Source organism: Sciurus vulgaris, assembly GCF_902686455.1.
Source record: "Sciurus vulgaris genome assembly, chromosome: 3".
NCBI lineage: Eukaryota > Metazoa > Chordata > Mammalia > Rodentia > Sciuridae > Sciurus > Sciurus vulgaris.
In genome coordinates, this window is record NC_136463.1 from 40,246,638 (window position 1) to 40,267,607 (window position 20,970).

Here is a 20,970-nt window from a genome sequence, read left to right on the forward strand (position 1 = left end):
AGTGCGCCTGAGCTTGGTGTAAGGACAGACAACCATGCCTGGGCCTCAGGGAGGTGAACCTGCCATTGGGTGCTCGCCGGCCTGGGGGAAGTTGGAGGCAGTGCAGCCTCTGAGGAGGTGCTGGGACTACTCAGGATGAAGGCAATGGAGAGGGTCTGGGGGTCAGAGTGGAAAGAGAGAGAGGGAGTAATAAACAGCACAAAAGCTCAGAGACAGGAACATGTGCTGAGGAAACAGGAAGAGTATTCTGCTGGGCAGGGGGCCATGACAGGCTTGGTATTTGGACATTGGAGCCCACTCCCTTCCCCCACTTCCTCCCCAGAGAGAGGAGAATGGATGAGAGAGACACTCAAGGAGCACCTACCATGTGCCACTAGGAGTAAAGACTCTTCTTCTGCTACCCAGCACTTCCACACGCTATCCTGCCAGGCAGCTGCTATGGGACCATTTCACAAAAGAAACAGCGAAGGCTTAAGGAAGTAGGTGACTGGTCTGAATCCCAGGATCATGCAGTGGAAGCCTGTCTCCGTTCTCCTCCCCTCCCCAAGCCTGCAGTGGGGAGCCCCTATGCTCCTCCCTGACCCACCCACTTCAAGCCCTGCCCACCCCAGCTCCAAAGACGCTGCCTTTACCATTTCCCACCCTCAAAGAGCCCCGTGCTGTGTAGCTGGCTACTACTCAGCCTTTGATTTTCAAGAGAAGCTAGCAGCCAGGCTGTGTCCGCCACCGTCAGAATCAGAGGTCTGGCTGCAGGTGAAGAAGTTCCTTCTTCCTCCCTCCTTCTCAGTTTTCCCTTCCCGCCTCCTCTTCTGGCTTGTTTTGAAGCTTATTTTTAACAAGGGATTTAAAACTTCAGATGCAGCAAAGCTCTGGGACTATAGGGGATGGAGGGCTGAGGCTGATTGACTGGGAGAGGGGTGGCCTGGAAACAGAGGGAGGATGAGAGCAATGTCACTTAGCATTTGTCCTGCACCTACTAAGCGCAGGCATAAGGTAGGTGTTTGAAAGCCACCTGCACAGAACCTCCCTGGCTGCTCTGCAAAGGGAGGGTTTGCTCATTTCACAAGTGCACTCAGAAACAAAGGCGGAGAGAGGTTTGGGGACTTGCTCCAGGTCACACAACGGGAATGAGCAGAATCCATGAAACTGTAGGACTCTGGCCATTGTTGCTACCTGGGCTGGGAAGCCTGACTTCACTGGAGCCCTTCCTGCCACTGTCCCACTGTGAGTTCATGAACATTGAAGTTTGCCTTTCCCAGTCCCCAACACATCTCTGGATGCTTTGAAATGTGCCTCATAAGCCCAAGTTTATGCTTTTCGGTGGCACAGGAGGCCTTATCAAGGGGTTCCTTTCTTCCTTTGCTGTCCCCATCCTGGGAAACACTGGACTTCAAGGAGGGAAGGATGTGGGCTCAGCTCTGTGTGGCCCCTCTGTGTGATGAGGAGAAGATCCCAGCTTTGGGATCCCTAAAGTCCTTATGCTGACCCACTCTGGGGCCAGGAAGAGGTTTTCTGAGGAGGCGACACCAGTTGCTTGTCTCTCTCGGGCAGCATGGGGAGAGAGCAGATAGCATGAGATCATGGGGAAGCTCATCTTCAGGTGAACTTTGGCAGCAGCCTTCTGTTGCACTTAGGAGAAAACCTAGAACTTTCTACGAAACTGTCCAGACTCTGCCTGATCTGTACCTGCCTCCGTCCAGTCTCACTTCCAGCTCTGACGCCTCCCTTTGCCCTGGCTGCCAGTCACCACAGCCCCAGACAGCCCTTGTCCGCCTTTGCACATACAGTTTCCTACCTCTAATTTGAATGGCCCCTCTAATTTGAATGGGGCCTCAGTGAGGGCTGCCATCTACCATCCACCAGCTGATTCTGTCCCTGCCAGGGACAGAAGGAATCAGGTCTCTCCCATGCATTTTTGCATTCTGAGCATGCACCTGGCACTTGGGTCTAGCATGGACCATACAAGTATCTATTGACAAATAATTGAATTTAACCTTGCTGGAACCTCAGTTTCTTCACTTGTAAAATGGGCATAGCAACATCTCCCTCAAAAATAAGCTGAGAGGCTGAAATGAAGAAAGGGCTTGGCCTGCAGTGAGTGCTCAGTAAATACCAGCCACTCTTCATACCCATTCTGAGCGTTGCTGGTGCACCCACATATCTTGGGAACTTGTAATGAGGAAACTGAGACTCTGAGAGGTGCTGTGAGACTGGCTGGCAGGCAAGCTAGTCCTCTGGGTCCCCGTCCATGCCTTCTGCTGACCCCAGTCTCAACATGTCTAATGTGGCTGGTAGGACCAGCCATGCAAGACTTCGGAGGAAATGCGCTGGATGGAGATGCTTCCCATGTGGAACCTGCTCGTCCCCGCATGCTCAATTGGCCCTGTAGGGCTCATCTCCTCTATCCAACTCGCCTGTCCCATTTGCCCTTCAGCAGCCTTCCCTCCCTAACTAAGGACATTTGCATGAGCAGAGCATCTCCAGGACTGCCTCCTCGCCACCTGCTCATGTGGCTCTCTCCCCACCTGAAGCCACAAATACATATGCAAAGGCCAGTATATTAATTTGTGTTTGAGCACAGAGCTGGGGACACTGCCGAGAAAGGGGATTAGGCGGTGGCCGTGGGTGGGAGGCAGCAGATGGCTTGATTGCTTTTACCTGTTGCTAATTTGTTAGGCAACAATTCCTCATTTGTGTTTAATCGTGTCCAGACCCCCAGGCAGCGGGGCGCCAGCCCTTGGTCACTTGGGGGCCGGCATCAGATGGCCTGCCCAGGAACAGAACACCTGAATCTGGAAGTGAATGTTTTCTTTCTTGTTCTGACAATAGTTTTCTCCTGGTTGGTCACTCAAAACCCTCTGGAGCTTTTGAACCTCCAGGAAGGTACTGAGCCAGGGCCAGCTCTCCTACTAATCAGCTGTGTGATCTTGGATGGGTTGCTTAGAATCTCTGGGCCCCTTTGTCTTGACTAGAAACCTGCTCAATCTACTTTGCAGGTTGCTGGGAGTGTGAACTAAGACGATGGATCTGAAAGCCCTTTGACATGCATGATGCTCTGTAAAACTGAGTCATTATTTGCTAGCATAGCCTTTGAGGGTTTGGATTCTGGAATTCAGCCAGTCCTGGACTGAATTCTGACTCAGCCACTGATAATCATGGGGTCCTGGGTAAGAAATCTCAGTCTTCTAAGCCTGAGTTTCCTCCTCTATACAGTGGGGTGCCAACAGTCCTTACTGCAAGATGTTGCTGGGGGCATAATCACCTTAAAGCAAGGAGCAGGCTCAGTCCGGCTCAGTCCCAAGGAGCTGTCATTAGGATAAACTCTTTTCTCTTCCAGTCTCAGCTTAAAGGCTCCTGCTCTGTGCTTACTTAGCAGGCATCAGGCCCTGGGTTGAATCCCTAGCACCATAAACAAACAAACAAACAAACAAAGACTAAAACCTTCAGCTCTGTGAAGGCTGCTATGATCTCTGTCCCCAATCCTGGTTGATGACTCTCTGTGTCTCCCTTCTGGTGGCACTCTGCTAAGGGTGAATTCTTCCCCATCTGCTACAGCGAGGAGCTGGTAAGCTGGGGCCTGTGATCCCATCACAGAAGATGGCGTGGGAGCAAGCAGGCCACCCTCTAGAGTTAGGAAGGAGCCCCAGAGCCTTCAAAATAGAGGATGTTCAGGAACCTCCAGGGCAGAGGGGTCCTGTTTCTTGCTTTTATACTTGGCTTCCATGTGGTCCTGGTTCCCATGCACTTCCAAGACTGACTCTCCAGCCTTCCTCCACTTCTCTGAGGCTTAGATCTCTTTCCAGGAAAAATTCCCCTTTTGCTCAAGTAGGCCAGAAGACTTCCGTTACTTAGATTCAAAAGTTCTACCTTGCCGAGAGCTCAATGACAGTCTATAGGAACTTCTTTTCTGTTTGTCTCCATTGCTGGCTTGTTCTGGGACCATGGGCAGATGACTTAACTTCTCTGAGTCTGTTCTTCTTCTGTACCATGAGGGGAGGGAGGCTGCTGGAGTGAGAATTTCCTGCCGTAATAGAGGTATAGCGCCCTGCCAGGGTCAAGCATGTCATTGGCACTCGGTGATGACTGATGGGTTGACTCTGTCTGTTGAGGATGCTGGAAATCGTGGATAAAACTCGCCTGTGTGTTTGTCAAGAAGGCATCCTTCTGAGAACTTGCTCAGGGGGGTTATTGACTAAGACGTCATTTTATCTGTCCTTGGCCTTTGAATTTGTCTCCAGGGAATGTGTGAATAGTAGAAGAGCTAAGATAAGGGAAGGAGTGGAAGGTGGCAGGATGCGCTTTGGGGCCAAAGGGGTACAGGGAGGAGGAGGCGGATGCCGCACATGCGTGTGTGCATGTGTGCGCATGCGCACCGGGAGCAGGGCTGCTGGATGCTTCTGTGGGAAGAAGGACCCAAGAGGAAGTGGGGGAGAGGAAGAAGGGAGAGGGGAAGATGGAGGGCCCGAAGGAAGGGTTGGGTGGTGATGCAGATCCTGGCTTCTCTTTTCCTACTTTCCATGACATTTCACCTTCTCTCCTTATATGAGGTTCCACATCTAAACAGCGCCCTCCTCTGTGTTGAACTTGGGGAGTGCATTGAACGGTTCAGAACTTTCTCTCCTTGGCCTGCAGCCTTGGGACCGGGTTCTCCTGCTTAGGTCATCTCCCCCTGGTGGCTTTTCCTTTTCTAGGTGGTGGCGACACAGAACAAGGGCAAACCCTGGTCTGAATGTTGAGGGCTTCAGTATCTGTGGGTGACCATGGTCAACCTGCAGACCTCTCTGCCCTTCTGGTCACGCAGCATGTGTGATGATGGCTCGGCCTATGAAGTCCCTGTACACAAGTCAGCACACCTGCACAGCGCCCAACAGGCGGGCACCAGGATGGTGTGAAGACCAGTCACCCATGCCTGCCTGACCCAGGTGCAGGGACCTCGAGTAAGAAGGTGGTGTGTGCAGCCAGGTCAGAGCTGCAGAGCCCGGTCTCACACTCCAGCTGGCAGGCATGAGCCATTTGTTAACTTATTGCATCTTTCACTTGTCCATCCAGAGTCGTCCATGCACCTTGAACAGGTCTCCTCTCTCCAAGTTTGCTGACTTCACACCCTGTCCCGCATTCAAGGAGCCTGGAAGAAAGGCAAGCAGGCCTGCTCAGGCCACACACAGCATTAGTGGCCCTGGGTACCTTATTCCATTTGATCCTCACACGGCCCTTTAGACTGGTGCTATTGTGTTTTGTTATAGGTAAAAATGCTGGGGTTACTAAAGTTAAGTGACATGTCCAACAACACCTGGGGCTGGGGTGGCAACACTCAGATGCCTGACCTCTTCTACAATATCTGCTCCTCTTTCCCAAATATGAGCATCTCCTCACTGTTTCTCTCTTCACTGGTACCTGTGGAGTATCACCTTCCTCCTGACGCTCAGACCATGCTATTCTGGGACACCTGGACTTCTGTAGATTCTAAAGCTTCCTTCCTCACAGTGCCTGCTACTCCTGGGTTCTAGCCTCCTGGAGGGTGCACCAACCACGCTTGTTAATAGAACCCAGATAGTGGTGAAGAAGAGTGGTTGGACAGGAGGATTGTGGGTTTGTCTTCATGTGTGCATGACAAGAGATGGCTGCAGAACCCAACCGGAAGAATCCTTAACCTTGATGCTACCCTAAGTGATGTTTACCAGGAAGTAGCTGTTCTTGACAACCTGGCCACGGGTTACTTAGAATGTGAGGTGGGATCTTATTAGAAACCAGTGGAGGAAGACCCTGAGGGAACATGGAGGAGAGAGCTTTGCTGGCTACTGGGGAAAGCCAGGGATGAGGATGTCCCATCTAAAAAGATGTCCCATCAAATTCAAGGGAGAAAAGCCCTGGGGCAAGATGAGGATCCCTTCTAACTTGGGACCTCTCCAGCGTGCATGCGGGTGCTTCAAGGCAGGCAGTGTCTGGGTGAGGATGGAACACTCATGGGATTGTGCACATTTTGTTGGAATTAATATGTTTAATTCAGTTGCTCTAGTGTTCTCTGCCAAAGTTTGCATCAGCTTGTGGTGAGATGAGAAAAACATGAGTGAGTTTTTCATAAAGCTGAATTCATTCATTTTCAGATGGATTGGCCTTTTTTTCCCCACTAGGGTTAGACCTTTCTTAACTCTTACTGTATTTTATATGTTTGGTGCGAAACTATCCTTTCGCCTCTGAAAACATGTTAATCAGAAATTCGAGTTGATTTCTTGGGCACCCATAGTTGGCAGTCTATAAAACCAGCGTCTCCGTGAGTCCTCCAATTTTCTCTTCAATTTTTACTGAACGACAAACTCCTTGAGCCTGAGGAAGACTGGGTTGTACTTTGTCACTTAGTATTTGTATCAACTCCCTTCTCAATCTTGGGACAATTTTTTTTTTTTTTCTGCTTAGCACAGTCTTTGCAATTCAAATCCCTCCACCCTATGCTTAAATTTAATAACCTTTCTTTATGTCTGCAGGGTGACAGGGATGATGTTCCACATACCCCAGAGTTTGGGGAAAGGAGATGTTGCTTTTACAAGATCAGGTCTTTTTGCCTTTCTGTATCTGTATGTTTAGTCCTGTAAAGACCCCATGTGTGATCCTCCAGACTAGAGTGAGGTGGAGGTTTAGAGAGGAGGGGGGTCTCTGTGGCCCGGATAGCTTGAGCATAAATGTTCATTTCTCACAGTTCTGGAGGTAAAGCATCTTAGCCCACAAGGGTGGGACTCCTGGTGAGTACTGTCTTCCTTATTCACAGACAACCATTGTCTTGCTGCGTTCTCAGGTATTGGCCAGAGCTTGTTGGTTTTCAGACCTCTCTTAGAAAGGCACTAATCCCTTTCAGGACCTTGTTGCCTCCCAAAGACCCTAATCTGAGTACCATCACACAGGGATTAAGGTTTCAACAAGGAATTTGGTGGTGGGCATGAATATTCAACCCACAGCAGGTGGAAGGGCAGAAGGGTAAAAGGGTGAAGGGACTGATGAGGGGTCCCCAGGGTATCCCCAGATTGTTCAGATACACCACAAGCTAAAATCCTAGGTGAGGGGCTGCCAAGCCCCAATCCTAATCCCAAGCACCCAATCCTAGGTGAGGATGGGAATTGTAGGCAGGTAGGGTATAACTGGTGGGTGCAGGTCACTGGGTCATGGTTCCCATACCTGGGATGGTCGAAGGTGAGAGTGAAGTTCTGGGATGTAGCTCAGTGGTGGAACACTTGTCCATTGTGTGCAGAGCTCTGGGTTTGATTCCAGCACTAGGAAAAAAAACAAAAAAACAAAAAACAAAACACCAAGTTAGAAGGGTGGAGAGGTCATGTGAGGGAGGTTGAGAATGCTAGATGCTAAGGCAGTGCAGTGGAGAGTGCAGAGTGCTGGCAGTTCCCAGCCACCATGGTCTCCAGTTGGGGCCAGAGATTTTTGCGGGTCACTTGGAGAATGGAGCAAGGTCAGAGGCTGGAGTGCAGCACAGACCTCACATGAGTCATGTAACACTGCTACAGTTGACAGGAGGTGGAACAAAACTTCCTTGTAAAAGGGCCTACTTCCTTCTTCCTGTTGAGACAACTCTGCTGGGAGCAAGCTTTAGCCTCTCTTCTTGAGGCTTTTCCTTCCTTTTCCCCTGGAGTCCCCCACAGGAAGAGCAGTTGTAATGTGATATGCCAATTCTGGACTCCGGTGGGAGCATCCCAAAATGAGCAGAAATCCTGCTCCAGCTGCAGCGTCCCCTTGAGGACTTGGTATGTCCTTGTTTTCATCTCCTTGGGTGAACATAACAAAATATATCCTAGATGGAGTGAGTTGACCAACAGATTTATTTCTCCCAGGCCCGGAGGTTGGGAAGCCCAAGATCAAGTTGCTGGTTGATTTCAGACCTGGTGAGGGCTTGCTTCCTTTCTTGCAAGTAGGTGGCAGCCTTCCAGCTGTGTGCGCCCATGGTAGGTGGTGGGGGTTGGGGGTGGGGGAGAGAGAGAACACATACTCTCCTGTCTCTTCTTAAAAGGACAAGAGCCTCATCTTGTCAGGTCCCCATCCTTATGTCCTCATTTGGCTTTAATTACCTCCTTAGAGTCCTTTCACCAAATGCAATCACATCAGGGACAAGGGCTTCAGCATAGGAATGAGGGCAGGGGACATGGTTCAGTGCTTAGCAGTCCTCATGGACACACCCAGGCGAGCCCCTCTTTCTTGGCTCCATATGGAGTTTGTAAGCAGACAAGACAGATCCCAAACAGGAAGGCCTGGCCTCATTCTCTAGACCCCACGCTGGGTGGATGAGTCCGCCTGCTTTCAGATTCAGGGGAAGGAGCTGAGGAGCCTGGTTAACTGTGCTGAGAGGCTGATCTCCAGTGCAGCAAGGTTCAGAGGTGGAGCTTTCAGGCAATGATTGGGTCGTGACAGTTGTAACCTTGTCAGTGGATTAATCCATTTGATGGATTAATAATTCGAATGCACTATTGGGTGGTAATTGTAGGCAGGTATGGTACAACTGGTGGGTGCAGGTCACTGGGGCATGGTCCTGGGGACTCTACCTTGTCCCTGGCTTCTCTTCCTCTCTCTTCTTCCTGGCTGCCATGAACTTAAAGCTTTCCTCTGCCACATCCTTCCATTGTGATGTTCTGCCTCACCTCAGGTCCACAGAAGTGGAGTTCACCTGAGATCTCTGAAACCATGAGCCAAAATGAACTTTTCCTCCTCTAAGTTGTTCTTGTCAGGAATTTTTGTCACAGGGGTGAAAAGCAACTAATGCACTAGGCCTTTGGGCCTCAGCCATGCTCATTTTCCAACTCAGTCATCCCTGAAACACCTCCACTGGGGGTCACTGAGAGCTGCCTCAGATGTTCATAGAATCATCTTTCGGTCTCCAGGCTGCTCAGGTCTCCTGGTGTCAAGCGCCAGCTGCATGCTGCTGCTTCTTGTATCCCACCCAAGCTCTGGAGATGCACATCCAATCAACTGCTCCTTGTCTTGAGAAGCTGTCCACTGTTATGTGTCCCCCAACCCAAACCAAGCTGCCAGTCTTCTCCTTCCAAACCTGCATTTCCTGTAGTGTCCCCGTCTGAGTGAATGGCAGGCCCATGCTCCCAGGTGCTCAGACTGAAAACCTGAGGTCATTCTTGAATTTTCTCTTTTTCTTCCCAGACTACAGTCTATCAATCAACCGGCAAATTCGGTCAGCTCTTCATGGAAAACGTATGCAGAATCCAAGTGCTTCCCTTTGTCACACCACCTCACTCTGGTCTGAGCCACCATTGAATCTTGTGTCATGGATCATCAAGGAGTCTCCTAATGGGTCTTCCTACTCTTTCTGCTTCTCCGCCTGTCCCCACACCCCACACCAGGTCCTTTCTCCAGAGTGACTCTGAACATGTGGGTCAAATTGTGTCATTAATCTTTTCCAAACTATTCAACCATTTCCTATCTCTCTCTTTCTCTCTCTCCCTCCCCCCCTCTCATATATGCATCTTGCTATGACTTGAAAAACTCAGCAAGATTTGATTCCCTCTCTCTGACTTTATTACATTACATGTGGCTTCCTGGTTAGTCTCTAGTGGGGTCACCACATTCCTACCTCAGGGCCTTTGCAATTTCTGTTCCCTTTTCCTGAAACTCCTCCCAGATGAGCCCTTTGCTCCCCACAGGTCTTTGCTTATTGAGTCTTTGTGACTATCTTATCTGAAATTTCAACCCCTTATCATTTTATATTTACAGTTATCACTGTAACATCCGATGTACCTGTCATCTTGTGTATTTGTCTGTCTCCCCAACAAGAATGTAAGTGCCATGAAGAATTGTATCTGTGTTGTTCACTGGTCCCTAGGGTACTTCTGGCACATAGTAGGTACTCCATAAAAATAAATACCTGCTCAAATGGTGAATGAATTAAGCACATGAAAAGCTGAACATCATTAAGGGAAGCAACTCAAAATCCCAAGATGCCACTTTGCCACTAGAGAGGTTGTTGTCAAAATACTGGCAAGGATGGGAAGAAATGGGAACTCTCCCTCATTGCTGATGGGCTTGAAAGATATTTTGCGGTCAATTTGCAAAAAAGTCTGGCAGTTTCTTGAAAAGTTAAACATAAAAGTACCACCTGACCCAGCAATTCCACTCTGCCTAAGAAAAATGAAACATCTGTTCACATAAACAGATAGCAGCATTATTCATGATTGCCTCCAATGGAAACTATCCCATGTCCATCAATAGGTAGATGGTTAAACAAAATGTGGTATGTCCATGCAATGGAATACTATTCAGCAGTCAAAAGAAATATAATACGTGCTATAACATGGATGAACCTCAAATACATGCTAAATGAGAGCAGTTGGACATGAAAGACCATATGCCCTATGGCTTCATTTTTATGAATTGCCTCTAGAGAAGGCAATTCTAGAAAGCAGATTAGTGGATGCGCAGGGATGAGGGTGGGAAATGGGCCTAACTGTAAATGAAAGATCTTACTGGCTCAATGAAAAGTTCTAACCCTGGATTCTGGTAACGAACGTACCACTGGGTAGATTTCTTAAACACTGAAGATGGGCCAATTGCATTGTTTGCAACTTATGCTTTAAGAATGTTGTTTTTAAAACATGAGTGAACAGCTGTTCCTTGTGTCTAGCTCTCTTGATCAGGAGTCCTGGGGAGCTGCAGGGGAGGCGGGTGCAGAGGAGGGTCCAGGCCTTTTTGTTCCTTTCCTCTGACTGCCAATGTGGACAGATCAGCCCTCTGCTCCGGGATGTGGTGCAGAAGAGGGGACCTCACCAGTGCCCCCTGCTGAGCGAGGTTCAGTGTGACAGGCTCGGGGCCAGCAACTGAACCTGGGAGGGAGGCAGTGTGGGTGGAGGGCGGCAGGCCCAGCCCCCGGCCGCATAGAGAAAGGAAGCCCTGGAGTCAGCAAAGGCCTGGAGAACCCGAAGGGCAGCCGAGGGAAGAAATCAGAACTACGGAGAGCCTCGGGGCCGCCAAAGGGAATAAGAAGGGCGTTTTACAAATATATCAGGGGAAAAGAGATACTTGAAAGCTGCCTGGCCCATTAATAAATGAGAAGGGAAATAAAATTAATGATGATGATAAAAATGGCTGAGCTGCTGAAGTGCTTTGTAAAATTGGTCTTTAACAAGGAAAAGAAAGAAAGAAAAAATCCCAGGGATGGGCAATTAGAGAGGGACAGAGCCTTGTCAATATAGTTGATTAAAGGTAGGAAAGAGAATACTTAAAAAATTAGATGATGCCTGCCGGGTCCAAATCACCAGGTCCAGAGGCAGGCCCGGGGCCTGGAGGGAATAGCTGAGGAAATTATTAAACCTTTGGCAGGCGTTTCAACCATGTGTGTTTTGGGGGTTGGGAGAGGCTGAGATAAAAGAGAGAGGGTGCTGTGTGCCGAGCTCTGTGCGGGGCCTTGCTGGGCACATCGCCTGCCCTGGAGTCACCATATGGGGACTGGCAGCCATCAGCCCATTTTACAGACAAAGAAATAGAGCCCTGGTGGGACTCTCCATGGTTGCTCAGCTAGCCAATGGTGGTGCCAGATTTTCAGCCTGTCCTTTGTCGATTCCTGACCGTCCATGAGTGGCATTTTTGGCCACCGACTTCCAGTTGTCCTGTGTCCTGAAGCCCTAGGATTCTAGTGACCTCAATGGAGGGCCATCTGATTTTGACTTGGAAATGTTTAGAGAAGATTTCAGAATGTACACGTGGAGGAGAAAGGAAGGGGCAGAGGTTGAGGAATGAGGAGGTCGGAGTCCTCAAGCATGTGTGGCTTCTTGGGGTCCCAAGTCCTCAGCTCGCCCTTGCTGTTTGTTGTCTGTGGCTTCTGTCCTCCAGCTTCCTCAGGCTGCTGGCCTTGGTGTGGATTCTCAGCTGTGGCCCTGTCTCCTCTCTGCCTTGGGTGCTCATGCCAACAGCTTCTCTGACCCGTTTCTTGTCTCCAGACGCCTCCAGGGCACTGGGTGAGGGAGGGGAGGAGGCAGCTCACAGGGCTGCAGATGTAAGCCCCTCACTCGTCGGCCTGCTGTGCCACCGGGGTCTTGTGCGTGGTGTGGTGGGAGCCCCGTGTGACCGAGTAAAACCCTGGCCTCCATTCTCCACATCCCTGGTCTAACTCTCATCATGGCTCCACCACAAGAAGAGTTGGTTTTCTTGCCTCTGGACATGGAGCCTGACCATGGGGCTTGCTTTGGTCATTAAGGTGCTAGCGATGTGACACAAACAGGGACAAGAGATGTGTTTGTGTGGGCCTCCTCCTCCACCTCTGCCACTGCCACCATCCAGGGGGGTGACAAGACTTGGAGCTGAGCTGATGCCACCAACCCTGTCTTTTTATGAGGAGCAGAGCTACCCCAGCTTCTGTGGCTTGACATATAACTGTATGACTGGACTTGGATCAATCCAAACTCAGTTGCCTGAACATTCTTGAGAATAAATGCTCATTGACACAAACCACTGAGGATTCGTGGTTGTTACACAGCAATAGCTAACTAAAACACAGCCATGTACACAGTATGCTTTGAGACCACTTCCAGTTCCTATCTAAAATCTCTTTTTACTTTGATTTATTAAATCTAAAAACAAATCATGAAGCACCCAGTGGGTACCTCTTCCTAAGTTAGGCAGGATGTGCTCAGAACTTCTTGCTTTCTGTCTTTGAGGAGCTTAGCCTGGGGGAGACAAGAAGAACAGGATATCAATAAAGTCGTCCCTGGGAGAAATGTCCCGAGTCAAAACTTGGAGGAGGTGCAGGGGACTGAGGGTGCTCAAGGCCAGAAAGTGCAGAGGGGTGCGGAGCAAGCAGGTCCTGTGGTAAAAGCCAAGTCCTCGTTTAGGGACGCAGGCAGAACCCAGGTCTAGCTGTGACATTGTGCAAGTCTCTGACCAAATGTCTTGATGAACAAAAGGCATCAATGATGGCAATTTATGGCCAGCTAAACGATGATGAAGTCCAGGGACACTCTCTTAAATACCAAGGTGGCTCATGATGTGATAAAACTCAAAGAAACTCACAGGGAATCAAAGATTCCAGGTCCTAATGCTGTTGAAATAAGCAGCATGATCCAGGCCAGCCAAAGGCACAGAGGTAATTACACACTGCCACCTGCCCCTGGAAGGCACGAGGGGCCTGGGAGGCCCAGCAAGGGCAGGAGCAGACCTGCCCGAGCTGGTGAAGGTGAAGGGAGGCAAAGGCCACCGTAGTCCTCCTGGGTCACTCTGCCCAGCATGGCCCTCACCCACTGTCCCCAGGCCATACTGAGGCACCCACCTTCCCCTCTGCTGCCCCCTGACTTTCAGAGGATGGTCTTCTTCTGCCAGTGGAGGCGGTTGGGCATGGTGGGGGTGAGCAGAGCGGGGCCATATGGTGGGAAGCGTGTCCCTCCCTCAGGCCTGTCTCCCTCCTTCCAATGACCCCCTTCCAGGAGCGGAGGCGCCCGGCCCGGTGTGTGTGATTTCAGAGTTAATCTGTCTGCACTAATTAAATATTGACGGCTGTTAAATATTCATGGGGCGTTTGAGCTGCCAGGTTGGATGTTTCTGGGCTCCGCTGATGGCAGCTCTGCTCACGGGTGGCTTTGGTTGGTCACTTTGCCCTCCCTCCTCCGGTCCTCGTCCCTTCTCGTCCCTTCTCGCTCACCCTGCTCCTCCCTGCCGAGGCTTGGGCTTCTCTTGCTACATATCCCCCGGTTCCTGGGCACAGGCCCCTCTGCTTGCCTCTGCCGCCAGCCCTGGGACTCCCCATCCACTGGCCGTGCACACTCTTGGGGGGGCTGCCGCTCTGGAACCACCAGCGAGAACCTGTGTCCTCAGAGGGAATGTGGCCCAGGGTATGCAGAAGGCTCAGGAGCTGCTGAAGAACCAGGCAGAGTGACCCAGTGAAAGTCCCTCTGGAAACTTCCACCGGGAGGTGGGAGCTGCGAGGGGTGGGGAGAGCAGGACGGCTGCCAGCCTAAAGTGAGAGGTCACTCGGGATCCTGGGTCGGGGCTCCTGTGCAGCTTGCCAAGGGGGCTCACAGGACACCAGACAGACCGGGCAAGGGGGCTGGTTGGGAGGTCTCTTCAGTGTGGGATTTCCAGCAGGGCCCTGACAGACGGGCAGGGATTAGCTGAGTGGATGAAGAGGGCTTGCACGGAAAGGCCTCACATCCAGGGAACAGCATGAGTGAACACTGGACTAGAAGGGGAGGGTGGCTCAGCATCCTGCAGAGCAGAGAACAGCCAGGGAGTGGGGGATCAGGGAGGAGGAGTGGCCCCTCTGGGATGGAGTGCTGCACTCCCCTCAGCCCCTCAGTCTTTCCTCTCCCTCTTTTCGCCTCTGCTGATCCCCAGGCTCTTCCTGCTCTCAGGACAGTGGTCACCTGCAGGCTGCTTCCTGTGAGCAGAGCAGGAAGGGGAGGGGAGCTGGATGGAGGGGCGGTAGGGTGGGCCGTCCTGGGAGGATGATGCCAGGGGTCGGGCAGCTCCTGCACATGACCAGGAAGCCATTTGCTCACTATTTCCAACCTGTGCTCTGCAGGCCTGAAGCGGGTCAGGCTGTCCTACAAGCAGAGCCAGTAGGTCAGCGGGGTTCAGCAAGGGCACCCCCGGCCAGGAGGCGGGTCCAGGCCCTCCCAGGCAGCGGGGCCTCTCACTGGCTCCCAGTGCCTGTGTGACTCCCCACCTGGGTGTAGGGCGGGTGTGTCTCCCATGGTCACTGTCCTTGCTGCGAGTGTAGCTCTGGTTATGTGGGGCCCTGGGGTTGCTGGGGCAATGCCACAATGTATGCCAGCCCTCCCTCGAGGGGCGAAGGCACATGCACTGAGCTCAGGGCCCAAGGCAATCCAAGAACCTGGGAAGCTTCCCTTTGGATGGACTAAAGACAACACTATTGACAACAGTAGCTGTGCCTTGCTTGCTGAGAGCTGCCGCTGTGTCTACCCCTTTCCATGTATTACTTCATGTAAGCCTCATTCAACCTCACAAGCCACTCTATCACCCACATTTCACAGATAAAGAAACGGAGGTTCAGAGAGGTTGAGAAATCTGTTCAGTCACACAGTCACGTTGGCATTTGAACCCTGAACAGCCTGATATCAGAGTCCATACCCTTAACTAAATTCTTTGCCAGCATTTTTTCAAATGTTTTCCAAGAATCACCTGGGGAGCTTGTGAAAATACAGATTCCAGACTCATCTTGGACCCCCTGACTCAGCATTAAACCGAGTAAAGTGGATCAGTACCAAGTGTGTCGGAGACAGGTGCTGTCCGCCTTGAGGGCTGGTGTTCTCTCCTTCCTGGTGGGAGGGAGAGGTAGGGAGTTGGCTTCAGACCAGAAAGACTCTGATTAAGCTCCTCCTCCTCCTCCTCTTCTTCCTTTTTTACCCCCTTCTGGTTTGGGGGATTGAACCTAGGGATGCTTAACCACATCCCCAGTCCTTTTTATTTCTTATTTTGCAAAGTTGCTTAGGGCCTCACTAAGTTGCTGAGGCTGGCCTTGAACCAGCAATCCTCCTGCCTCAGCCTCCCGACCTGCTGGGATTATAGGCGTGCACCACTGTGCTGTTGATTGAGCTCTTTTTAAGAAGCCAGCCTGACTGGGGGGTTGCTGGAGGAGGGGGAAAGAGTCATGTTCTCTCTTGGGCCCTGCTAAAAAGCAGGGGCTGTTGAGCACTGGGCTACCCTGATGAACGGCAGCAGCAGAGACCAGAGTGAGGGGCCTTAGGAAGGAGGGGCTGCTCGGCCACCCACCCCTTTTCTGATGTGAGTTGAGTCAGAAAGAGCAGTAGGGGTGCCATTTCTCATCAGTGAGAGGGGCTTGACTGCCTCTGAGTGTCACTGTTCCTCTGCAAATGGGCCCTTACTTGCCCCATGAGATGCAACCAGCTCTGACCCTGGCACCCCAGGCCCTTTGCACACATTGGCCCACGTCATCTGACCCCAGCCCCTGCAGGTGGGCACTGTTTCTATGCTCAACTTCATGATGTGAACCTGAGGCAGAAAGATGTTGAGAGACTTGCCTGTGGCCCCACTGGAAGTAAGCGGTGAAGTTGGGATGGAACCCCCCAACCCCATGGGCTGGAGTCCCCACTCCTGTCTGTCAGGGTCTCTGTTACAGGTCACTTCCCCCTCCCTCCTCCTACCTCAGCAGAGGACAGCCTAGACTAAGCATCCCTCTCCCTATGAGATTGCCGCTGGGGAGGAAAACAAGGCAGGAAGCAAGAAACTAAGTAAAATATATCCTGTGCCTGTCTGTCCATCCATCCATCCATCTGTCCATCCAGTTCACCACAACAGCTATGAGAGAAGTAGGTGGAGAAGGGAGGAGGGAGGATGCAGGGCCCAGAGAGGCCTGCTGAGCGGGTATGGTTGGACCAGGAGCTGCAGGAGGTGGGAGTGAGCCAGGTGGTACTGTGAGGGAGGAGCCTGCTGGGTGGGCAGGGGCCAGAGTGGCTGGGGCAGGCGGCGGTGGGAGATGAGTTCAGGGAGGCGATGGTGGAGGTAGTGGATTCCAAGGGGAGGCCCTGCCGCTCTTATAAGGTCTTGGGTGTGAGAGAGATGGAAGCCCTCGGTGACTCCTGAGCAGAGCAGGGACAAGATCTGCTGCTGATGATTTGGAAGGATTGCCCTGGCTGCTGTGAGATTAGGCAGAGGGGCAAAGAGGAGGGGGCTGCCATGGCTAACCCAGGTGGCGGTGCTGGTACTGGTGAGGGTGCGGGGACGATGCACAGTGTGTTGAAGGGACAGTTTGGGCTGAAAGACTGATGGTAGATAATGAGAGGTAGAGAGAGTCCAAAGTTCAGTGCGACTGGAAGGACAGGGCTGGGCAGCTGTGTTCTGAGATGGGGTGGACTGGGGAGAGAGGCTTCAGGGAGGGGAGGTGGAGGTAGGGAACATTAGGAGTTCGAGGTGGATGCAGTATTAAGGCTCTGGTGCCTGTGAATTAGATCTCCACTTGGGGATTCAAACAGGCAATTGGGTCACACATCTGGAATTTGAGGAGGAGATGTTCAGACTAGAGATATACATGGGGGCATTCTCAGCATGTAGATAGTATTTAAAATCCAGACACTGGATGAGATTTTTCCAGGGAAGAAAGTAGGTAGAAAGGAGCGAAGGACTGAGGACTGAGACCTGGGATCAGCAATCTTTATAGGTTATGGAGATGACCAGGAGCTAGTAGGAGAGACTGACCATAGAGCCAGGCTGGATACCTGGGCTCACGCTGAAAATTACCCTTTGCTCTAGACGGCGCGTTTGGCAGGCCTTTTCTGCCCTCTGGTGGTCATAATTGGGAATGCATGCAATGGAGCTTGACAGACACGTTTGAGGGTTTATTCTTGGTTATTTCAAGCACCCATTCAGTACAGTTTCTACTATTATGTTTTGGCAACTGACCAGTGCAAAGGAGGGTAAAATGCCTCTTTGGACTTTGCCGCATAGTGGAAGGAAAGACACACAAACCCCGACTGTGGCTCTCAGTTGGGGTGACTTGGGGGCTGTCAGCAGACATCTTTTCAGTTGTTATCATGTCAAGTGGGGGTAGCAACCGGCATGGAGAGGTCAAGGATGCTGCAAAAGAGTCACATGCTCAAAACATACGCTTACACAAAGACTGATCTGTCCCCAAATGTCAATAAGTGCAAGGTCAAGAAACCCTGATCTGAGACACCCTGCCAAATGCTATCCTATAAATATTGACCAAAGCGTTTTCTGCAGAGGTGCGAGGAATGGAGCCTGTCTTTGGAAGGCAAGGAAGACTTCCCTTTCACAGAGGCTTTGTGGTTTCAACTTGTCTTGAAGGATGAGGAGGGATTTGCCAAGGAGAAAGAGGAGGGACAGGAAAACAGGACAAGGCCAGGTTCAAGTCATGCCACGAAGAGACCTGGTTTGTCCTGTGGGAGCACAGGTCCAGGTGTGTCCAGATTAGTCCCAGTGGACATAAGGTGTTCCATGTAACTGTTTACGGAGCTTCCTCTGCTCTGAAACATCTTCCTGTTTGGGTGGTGGAGACCAGAGCCACAAGGCTCAGCGGCTGTGTGTGACTGTGTCAAGGGAGAGCGGGGAGTGGCAGATGGCCATGCAGGCCTCCTGAGGCAGAGGGAAGGTGGGTGCTGGCCTGAGAGCAGCAGGGGCTGGCTGAGGCCCACTGGCATTGCTAGCAGGAGTCATGCCTTGAATCCGACCTTTGCTACTAACCAGCTTCGGGACCTGCAGTGGGTCAACCTTTGCTTTCTCTATCTATCCCAAGAACAGGTGGATCAGACCCATCTAAGGGCCTCTCTGTCTCCTAGTCCTAGACTTCTTGAACGTTCTTTTCCTGATCTCCTCTGAGAAGTGGACTCTGCAGTCTGATTCAGAGCCTTGGTGACCAACTGGTGGGCGCTGACACCCCTTTCCAGGACCAGGGTCTTAAGTGGAATGTGAACAATTCTCTCATCATAGAGAAGGCAGTCCTTCAGGGCACGTCTCGTTGACATGGCTGCTAAGACCCCCTGAGAGTAACTCCTAGGGACTGTAACTCTGCACCCCCAAAATGATCCCATCTCGGCCCCACCTGAGTCTGATGGAGTTGTTTGAGGCTTCTGCCTGACTGGCTGTGTTTCTAGAGAGCAGGTAAGCAGGTTCTGTCACATGAAAAGCAGAAAGGGCACAACCCAGAGGGCCACCAGAGAGAAGGCTGTCTTGCTATTTACAGATGGCTTAACTTGAGTGGGCAGAAATGACAGCAGATGGGCCGAGGCAGTATGGAGCGAGAGAGAGCCTCTAACAAGACAACCTCCCAGCTGTGTGTAGCAATTTGCAGCTTCAAAAACGTGTCCCCACAGGCAGGGCAGAGTGCATCGATTGTCCCCATCAGTGGAACTGAGGACAGAATGGTGAAGTCATTTGGCAAGCAGAAGGTTGGGTACAGGAGGTTGGACTTGTTTCTGGACAACTATTCTGAGAGCTGATAGAGGAGGAGACTGAGGTCCAGAGAGACAAACGGATCTGCCACAGGCCTTCCAGCTGCTGAGTGAACCATCTGGGATGGGATTTGACTGCCTGGTCAAGGTCTTTTGTTGGGCAATGGGGTAATCATGTCCCCTTATCTGTCCTTTGTTTCAGAAATTGATCTTGCGTATGTCCCTCTCTCTCTAGGTATAATATCATCAGCAATGAACCTTACACAAAACATGGTTCCATTATAAAAACAGCGCCCCAAGAGACTTTACACAAAATAAAGCAAAGGAGGAAGAAAAATTATCCCCCAATCCAAGTACTGCCTTTCGAGTGCGTTTACTTCCTTCATTTTTCCTGTCTGTAGTTCTTTTCTTCCTTCTTCACGTAGCTGAGTTCCACGCTGACTGCACCATTTCAAATGTCCTAGCCTGATTTCACTGGCACGATCCTAAGAATTTTCCATGTTATTACATGCACTTCATAAATGCCCCGCCGAAGGCAACCGGCTCACTGAAGCAGCCCCTGATTGTTGTACGTCTGCGCTTTTTCCAATTTTTCACTGTTCCACATAATGCTTCAAAGAGTAGCGCCATGGAGGGCGGCTGGGGAGGTGCAGGATGTCTTTACTGGGCTGGTATGACAGGGCAATGCAGACAGAATGCACATCATGCTTTCCCGTGATTGGCATCCCCGGGGGGAACCGGTTTTAGTGGTCCCTGCAGAGGGCTAACAGGCTCCCTCTCTTCTTCGCATTCTTTCTGGAAGCCTATGCTGATTTCTTGCCCTCAGGACCTGTGTGTTCTTTCTAAGGTCTCCTCCATTAAAACCTGTCACTTTAGCCAGGGCACTCTCTCTTTGTTAAAAGCCAGGGTGGGAAAAAAAAAAAAAATTACAAACCAGATTCTACAGGTAGAAAATGAAACAGTTTTTTGGTTCAATAACCTGGAAAGCCTTCTGGCCTCAGGTGGAGCTGGATCTAGGTGCTTACAAAGGGTGATCAGGACTGATATTTTTCACTGCCTCTCAGTCCGGTTTCTGTTTGTGATTCCATTCTCAAGCCCCACGTGTCAGTGAGAGGACTGTAGAATAACATGCACAGCCTAACTGTTTCCAGGCCTGAAGGAGAGAGCAAGATTTTCTCCCTGGTAGCTTCCAGATAAAACCCAGAATTCAGTCTGATTGGATTAGCTTAAGTCGCTTGCTTACTCCAGAAATAATCAGTCACCAGAGATGTGGCCTGACCTTAAGCTCAGAGAACACGCATAACCTCTTTGTGCCTGGAGTAGGGGTTGGTTCTGCTCATCCCAAAGCCCACAGATTAGGACAGGTTGGTTCCTGATCAGTGCCTCAGCACTTAAAGGACAGGGAAGTGGATGGTGGCGTTGGTGGTGGGGGCAGCAGCAGGTACTGCTGGGGTAGGATGGTATCTCAAAAGCGCAGCATTCTGAACCTGAAGCACCCTGCAAACATAGACCACTGCTATTCCCAAGAGGCCTCTTCAGCAACCTTTCTGCGAGACAGCCCTTCTGATGCTTTCTGCTTGCTTCTCTCTGAGGGCAGGGAGCTCACCACAGGCCGATTTTCTTCCACCCTGGGACAACTGGAAGAGGATTAATTCTCCCCTAGGTAGGTGTCCATATCCATCCCTCATCTAAGCATACCCACAGCAGGCACTGGCCCTGCTGGGCCCTTCTGGGAGGACTCAGGGGTGGAAAGACCAGTCATGGCCCTTCTACCATCTTGCCTTCCCTGGGCTAGACAGCCCCTGGTGTTTGTTGTGTGTGACTGAGGTTCTTATCCTCCTCAGATAGTCTCCTGTTGGAGACTACAAGATGGAGAACTGACTTCAAGGCAGGTTCATGAATCCACAGCTTTACAAGGTTTTAGGAAGCTGCCCAGGCTTCCTCTACAAAAACCTGCCCCACAGTCAGTGGAGAATTTGGTTTCAGTCCAGGTATCCGAATTGTTCCCTCCCTCATGGCTCATGTAAATTGCCCTTTTAACCAATTTCAGACCCTAAAAGCAAAATAAGAAGCCCAACTGCACGTTCTTTAAGAA